The sequence below is a fragment of the Rhinopithecus bieti genome, unplaced genomic scaffold, assembly GCF_001698545.2.
Source record: "Rhinopithecus bieti isolate Rb0 unplaced genomic scaffold, ASM169854v2 scaffold_1295, whole genome shotgun sequence".
In the NCBI taxonomy this organism is placed as follows: Eukaryota; Metazoa; Chordata; class Mammalia; order Primates; family Cercopithecidae; genus Rhinopithecus; species Rhinopithecus bieti.
This window is the reverse complement of record NW_016803880.1, coordinates 6,312,501-6,320,421: the sequence shown is the minus strand read 5'-3', so window position 1 is coordinate 6,320,421 and position 7,921 is coordinate 6,312,501.

Here is a 7,921-nt window from a genome sequence, read left to right as displayed (position 1 = left end):
AAAAAAAAAAACTAGAAAAGTAACTTCACTGGGCCCAGATCTTTTAAAAGTAATTCATTTTCAAAATTACTTTACTAGCTTTGGATTCCTCCGCAACCCTTAAGAATTTGTAATTTCTGATTTTGCTAATCTATTTTTAGTTATGTGCTTTGTGAATAATGTTTTCTCTTTTTTCTGCACTGAATGTAAATCCCCTGAAAGCTGAGATTAGCTTTGTCTTGAATTCTGGTGTACCAGGCATATTCTACCTTGCTCAGTTAAGGTAGCAGTCTCCTCTCTGCATACATGTAATTTATAACCATACTTCTCAGAGCCTTTATTATCAAATTGCTACATGTGTATAAAACACTGGAAATCTAGTCAATTTATTAAAGGTTAATTTTAGTAATTTTACAAAGGAAACTTTTAAAACATCACAGTAATGAAATGACAATAGTCTGGAAGTATTTATAAAGAAATAAGATTTTGATTGCTGACACCAGGAAATAAATTAGTGTCTCAAAGATGATTATAGTTTTTGGCTTATTTTTGTATAAATTGGCAGTTACATTTTCTAGATTTGGACTCAGAAAGGAATGATAAACGTGAGAATTGTGGGGTGTTTTAGAAAATAATCTTTAACACAAAAGACCACACCAGCAGTAGTGGGTGCCCAGGGGATTCCTAGAAAATTTTGATGTTTGTCCTGTGAAAATACTTTCCTATTCTTAAAACAGTGTAAAACATAGAAACTCTAACACTTGAACAGAGCCACACTTAAGACATAGTTTATATAAACAAAAATGAACGGCAGAAAATGTTGATGAGGATGTGGAGCAACAGGAATTCTCATTCCTTGCCAGTTTAAATGCAAGCTGGTAGTCACTTTGGAAGACAGTCTAGCAGTTAGACAACTAAGCATATTCTTACCACGTTATCCTGCATTCCTGCTACACGGTATTTAGCTAACTGAACTGCAAACTTATATGCGCACAAATATATACAACACCCTTACTTATAATTTCAAAAATGTGGGAGCAACCAAGATGTCTCTCAGTAGGTAAATGAGTAAATAATCTTTGTTACATACAAACAGTGAATTACTCAGAATTAAAAATAAATAATGTTATGAAACCATGAAAAAACATAAAGGAAAATTAAGTGCATCTTGCTAAGTGAACAAAAACAATCTGAAGAGGCTACATACTGTTTGATTCCAACTACATGACATTCTGGAGGTGGAAAACTATGGAGACAGTAAAAAGATCAGGGGTTGCCAGGCTTTGGGAGGAGGAAAGAAGGAATAAGGGGAACACAGGAGATTTTTTTAGGGCAGTAAAACTATGCTGTATGATATTGTAACAGTGAGTATCTTTCATTATTTATTTGTCAAAATTCATAGAATGTACAAGATAAAGAGTGAATTATATCCTTAATAATGTATCAAACTTGGCTCATCAATTGGAACAAATGTACCACACTTAAGCAAGGTTTTGTCCTAGGAAAAGCTGGGATGAGTGTGAGGGAATTATGGGAGCTCTGTACTCTACACACGATTTTTCTGTAAACCTAAAACTGCTCAATAAAATAAAGTTAATCCATTTTTATAAATGAGAAGTAAGTACAAATAAATGCATAAGATATTAAAACACGCTATTCATATCTTGTTTTTGTTTTTTGTTTTTTTGGTTTATTGTTTTTTGGTTTTGGTTTTTTTTTTTTTGAGATGCAGTCTCTCTCTGTCGCCAGGCTGGAGTGTAATGGCACAATCTTGGCTCACTGCAACCTCCACCTCCTGGGTTGAAGCGATTCTCCTGCCTCAGCCTCCCAAGTAGCTGGGACCACAGGTGCATGCCACCACGCCCAGCTAATTTTTGTATTTTTAGTAGAGACGTGGTTTCATCATGTTGGCCAGGATGGTCTCTATCTCCTGACCTTGTGATCTGCCCACCTTAGCCTCCCAAAGTGCTGGGATTACAGGCGTGAGACACCACACCCAGGCCACATCTTGTTTTAAACAGTATAGTCTTTCTACTTGCATGATTCGATTAAAAATGAGTCCTAATTATTTTCTTTTCAAAGGTGTGAATCTGGGATCAGTTTATGTCAATAAACTTTGAGCTGGAATAGATAAAACCTTTTTTTTTTTAGGCATGATCCACTGATATAAGAAGACAAGAAGCATTGAATTCTCTTCAATCTTTAAAAATGATTCAAAAAAAAAAGAAGACGCAACAAGAAACAGCCTTGTAATATTATAAACATTTCCAATTATTAACCATGATTACATAATTATAAGCATTGAAAGTACGGTCTTAAAATTGTTACTAAGAAGGAAAGTAAAATCTTGTTCAACAGTGAGGATTCTTCCCTAGCATTTTGCCAAGAGTCCCATTAAAACAGAGTTATAATATTTCAATCATCTATTGATCATATACTACAATATTCTGGATATATTTCAAAATAGTGTAATCATAAAGATTGTCTCTTCTTTTTAGGGAAAACTCTTTCATGGGGAAAAAAAGCATCCACTAGCTCTCATGTTAACTGTGCAAAATTCCTTCATCATTTAGGCCACCTCTGCACGTCCTTTCTGGCTCTGAGGGGCCAAAATACAAAAAACATGCAAAAAATTATTAGTTTTCTTTATGTAATGAATACTTACTACAAAGAGTTTAATAAAGTATATCTAATTCATGATGACATAGAGTTGTATATATAAGTAACATATTTAAAGGCTCTTTAAAAGTACGTTTTTCTGTTCTTGGTGCAATTGGTACACACAATTAAGAATGGAGTTTGTGTAATTAGTTTTATGCTTATGAATATAATTCGTTTAATATACAGTTAAATTTCAGATTATTGTGTAATATGCTCTATCTATGAGCACTAAAGTAGATGATTCCATTTTTTCTGTTTGATTGATGACTGTTTTCTGCTTTTCTGCTCCACATCTAAGGAAGACAATAAGAAAGCCCAACTCCTGGCATGGCACCCACAGGTAAATTGAAAGCGGGTAAACTCACATACAAACGATACCTTTGCAAAATATCATTCTAACCACACCCTTGAACCACACACACCCATGCAAAAGAGCTGCCATCATCACTTCAGCCTCCTTTGTTTTGTTCTAGCTTGAATAGGAGCCCTCCTGTTTGGAGAATGCCTTTGATGATTACACTGTGATTATTAAACTTTCTTTCACATTCATTTGTGCCAGTTCATCATTCACCCTGACCTCCCTAAGTTTCTGGATGGGTACTGCTCAATAGTGATTATATTTGGGATTTGTGTGATACTGATTATTGAGTAAGAACAAAATAGAAAGCTTTGTCCTCCCTTAAGATAAATTATTTATTCCTGAAAACAGGTTAACCTATACTCTTGCCTTTTTTCATTGTTTGTTCTTTCTTCTTTACTTGTTTCCTAGTTTTCTTCTTTCTTTTCTTGCATCCTTCCACAAATGGATAATAATACTAAATATATACATATATACAATTTACTATGCTAGGTGTTTGCATGTGAAATGAAGGGAGCACAGACATAAATCAAACAGCATATAAAACAGCGTATTTCTCTTAGGGAACACAAATAGTGGAGAACAAATACTGGAGAGGGGTGGTTTATAAGAAAGAGATATTGGACTAAGACTGATATTTTAATAAATGCTGTATCAAAAGTGTAAAGTTGCTATGGTAGCCCCTAACAGTGAAAATATACTATTAATGGTGTGGCAGTCATGGAACATGCTTCTTGTACCTCCCATCAAGAGAGCACAGTCTGCTGAATGCAGTGGGCAGCTCAATTGCTTGAGTTCAGGAGTGTGACACTGCAGTGAGCTGTGATTGCACCACTGCACTCCAGCCAGGGTAACACAGGAAAACCTCGTTTCTAAACAAACAAACAAAAACTGCACATTCTGAAGTCCTTCAGCTGCTGCACCTTTGGGGACCTACTGCACCATTGATGTCAAGAACTTGCTCTTAGGACTGGCGCGGTGGCTCACACATGGAATCCCAGCACTTTGGGAGGTCGAGGAGGGCAGATCACTTCAAGTCAGGAGTTTAAGACCAGTCTGGCCAACATGGTTAAACCCTGTTTCTACTAAAAGAATACAAAGAAAAAAATTACCTGAGAATGGTGGCATGCACCTGTAATCCCAGCTACTGGGGAGGTTGAGGCAGAATCTCTTGAACCCAGGACTTGGAAGTTGCAGTGGGCTGAGATCGCGCCACTGCACTCCAGCCTGGGTGACAGAGTAAGACTCTGTCTCAAAAACAAAAACAAACAAACAAAAAAAGAGCGTGTTCTTAGTGGAAATGCCATTAACCAATGCCTCAGCATAGCAAGACTGAAAGAATTAAAATATTTTTGTCAAAAGTGGAATTCCTCTAATGGGTATTTTCTTCTCTTAACCTCTTTGGAAAGCTGGCAAAACCTCTCAGAGCTGCTCTGCTCTTCTTACTCCAATCTTTCTTCCTTTTCTCTCCCCCTTCACGGGTGTCAGACTTACATCAGAGCCTGAGACTTGACATGCCTATTTTTGCACTCTCTCCTCTTTCAAATTTCATAGGCATTGCTCCCTCCAAATCACCACTCTTCTAATTTTATCCTGGAGTGTGCATCCCACAGGACATAAGCTGACACAATTGGAAATTGAAGTTGCTTGAAAAAGCTGGTGGTAAGATTAGGTAAAATAATTGCGTTACCACCTTCTGAATGGCAATCAACATTGCATCCTAAGTAGCATGTTGGGTTGGGTGCAGACAGTTTTTGAAACTAGGTGGTGACCCAACTTACAAATATTTCACCAGTGGTGACCCAGGAAAACAGTCTGATATAAGAGAAAGCTCTTCCCAGTGAGATGATTTAGACATTTGAAAGGACCAGGGCAATTAACGGGGTATGCATGTTAAGATAATGATATTAACTTGTAAAGGCTAAGGTATATTGAGATACCACAAAGAAATGATTAAAAAAACGGATGCCGTTGCATAAATAATATTTAAAAGTGAAAGTTGGCCTCTTATACAGCTTATATGGAGTGTAAGAAAGTATACAGCTGAGAAGCAAGTACAGGACTTAGTAGAGTCACAGAGCTCCAAATATGTTGAAATGATTAGCCAAATTAGATCTGTCATGCTGTAATCAAGTCCTAATTGAGAAAATCTGAAACTCTAAAATATGGCATGCTATATCTATGCCAGCTTGCAACATTAACTCACCCTTTAAAAAAAATTGTTGGCTGGGCATCGTGGCTCATGTCTGAAATCCCAGCACTTTGGGAGGCTCAGGCGGGCGGATCACTTGAGGTCAGGAGTTCAAGACCAGTCTGGTCAACATGGTGAAACCGTGTCTCTATTAAAATTTCAAAAATTAGCCAAGTGTGTTGGTGGGTGACTGTAATCCCAGCTACTCAGGATGCTGAGGCCAAAGAATCGCTTGAACCTGAAAGGCAGAGGTTGCAGTGAACCAAGATCATGCCAATGTACTTCAGCCTGGGTGACAGAGCAAGACTCTGTCTCAAAAAAAAAAAGTTTATATTTAATATGTGCAACATGTTTTTGGCCCACCCTTCTTAAGTAAGAGTTCACGTTCCTACCATGTTGTATATAGTCTGTTTTCACACTGCTATAAACATACTAACTAGGACTGGGTAATTTATAAACAAAAGAGGTTATTTTTCTCAAAGTTCTGCAAGGGGAGACCTCAGGAAACATACAATCATGGTAGAAGGCAAAGGGGAGGCAGACACTGTCTTCATACAGTGTCAAAAGAGAGACAGAGACAGAGAACGCAGGGGAAACTGCCACTTTTAAACCATCAGATCTTATGAGAACTTGTTCACTATCACGAGAAGAGCATGGGAAACCACTCCAATGATCCAATCACCTCCCATGAGGTTCCTCTGTAGACACATGGGAATTATAATTCCAAATGAGATTTGGGTGGGGACACAGAGCCAAACCCTATCATATGTGAAAAGACCCTTTACAATTCACTTCCTCATAAGGCAATAGATGTTTCCTATAGGAATGTGGCCTACCTCGTGCCCTAGCTGTTAACCAATAATTACCATGAATTTCCAGTATAAGCCATGTGGCAATATGCTGGGCCTAAAAGAGAAATATGACTAAAGTATATTTTGAGACTTCTTCATCAAGGAACTTAGAATGTAAAGTGGATAAGTAATAAATCACTAACTAGAGGCACTTTATGAAACACAGGATTTAACATTTGGTTTAGAACCTTAGGGTGTAGGGCAAATTCACTGCATAGTTAAGTAGAAGCCTAGAAAATGTAATAGTCTGTGCTGCATGAAGTTTAAATATATGTTTCTATGCCAGATGGTAGAGGAAGGAATTTTTAAAAAGCTCAGAAAAGTAGCTGTGATAAAGTGAAGGTTGTGTGAGGCCATGAAACCTACCAGATGATTGTCATATAGGAGAGGTCCCAGAAGACACACTATTCACTAAGACCATCAGAAATATGCTGTTAATTAGCTCACCAGCATCACAAAAGATGAGCTATCTTTTGCATATCAAGATTGATGGTAGAAGAGGTAGTCACAGGGTTTAGTTTGTTAATAGTGATCGAGAACATAAGATCCTGGATCAACAGAGACCAGATGGTGGCGCATAACCACAGAATTCATAAGAATTGGCAAAGTCAGAAAGTCAGACACTGGGAGTTGTAGTGACAGTGGAAGCTGCCTTCTTTAGAAGTAAAAAATAAGGTTTTGATTAGTATCTACAGTCAGAAGAGGGTAAGAGGGAGATGAGAGTCATACCAATAAAAATTGTGGTTCTTTGCTCTATTCCTGGACCAGCTACAATTTGGGTACCCAAAGTCTCATTGTGGACCCCCTTTTACAGTCTGGAATTACAGGGACCATATAATAAATGAGGTCCAGTAGGTGCGCTGCAGAGATTGATGTTCTTAGCAGTTAGAGTAGCCAACAGTAAGAGCTATGGTAGCAGGAAGGACTGGGAATATATTAGCATCTTAATGGGGATGACAGGGCCTGTAAGTATAAATACTGGAACTTCAAGGACAATGAGTACTGTGTTAGAGGCATATGGAGGCAGCATACATAACAAAGTGGACAACATGTTGTCCACATGCTGACTGTATTTAGTTTGTTTGTTTGTTTGTTTTGAGACGGAGTATCGCTCTCAGCCAGACTGGAGTGCAGTGGCACGATCTCGGCTCACTACAACCTCTGCCTCTTGGGTTCAAGCAATTCTCCTGCCTCAGCCTCTGACTGTGCTTCTTTTTGGACACCCTGGGTCACACCAATATAAACAGAGTCATAACAGTGCAGAGATGGGGTTAAGCATGCTTCCAAGAACAGAGACTTTTATACTTACTGAGACCAATTTATTTACTAATGTTCACAATCCTTGCATATTTAACAGGGATCAATGTCATATACCACTATTTCTCAAAGATTATCTGGTCTCTTGAAGGCAAATCTACAATATTGAAATACTTGAAAGAGAAATTGTGTTTTGTGAGTTACACGACTACCGTTTGCATCCAAGGTCCCCTCTGTAATCAAGAGAAGAATGCAGAAACTACATGTCCGAGAATCTCTTTCCAGGTTAGAGTTTACCAATGGGATTTAATTGTGTGAATGTTGAAAGGGAGAGAAAAATAAATTCCAGTATTCTCAGGCAAGCACTGGGACCAGAGGTAGAAACTCACAGCAGCCAGATGAGGTGGCTGCATAGACTTCTTTGTAAACTCCCATTTCATGGTTGTATTGTCAAGAGTTCTGCATCTCCAACCTTTTTACAGAGGATACACAGCTCAATTAAAAATTTTAAACGATAGTATACTGAACACATTTTCCAATAAAACATATTTTATTTTAATTTGAATTTCTCCAAATACAAAATTTATAGAGAATGGATATATTCTATTGATGATTATAATTTAA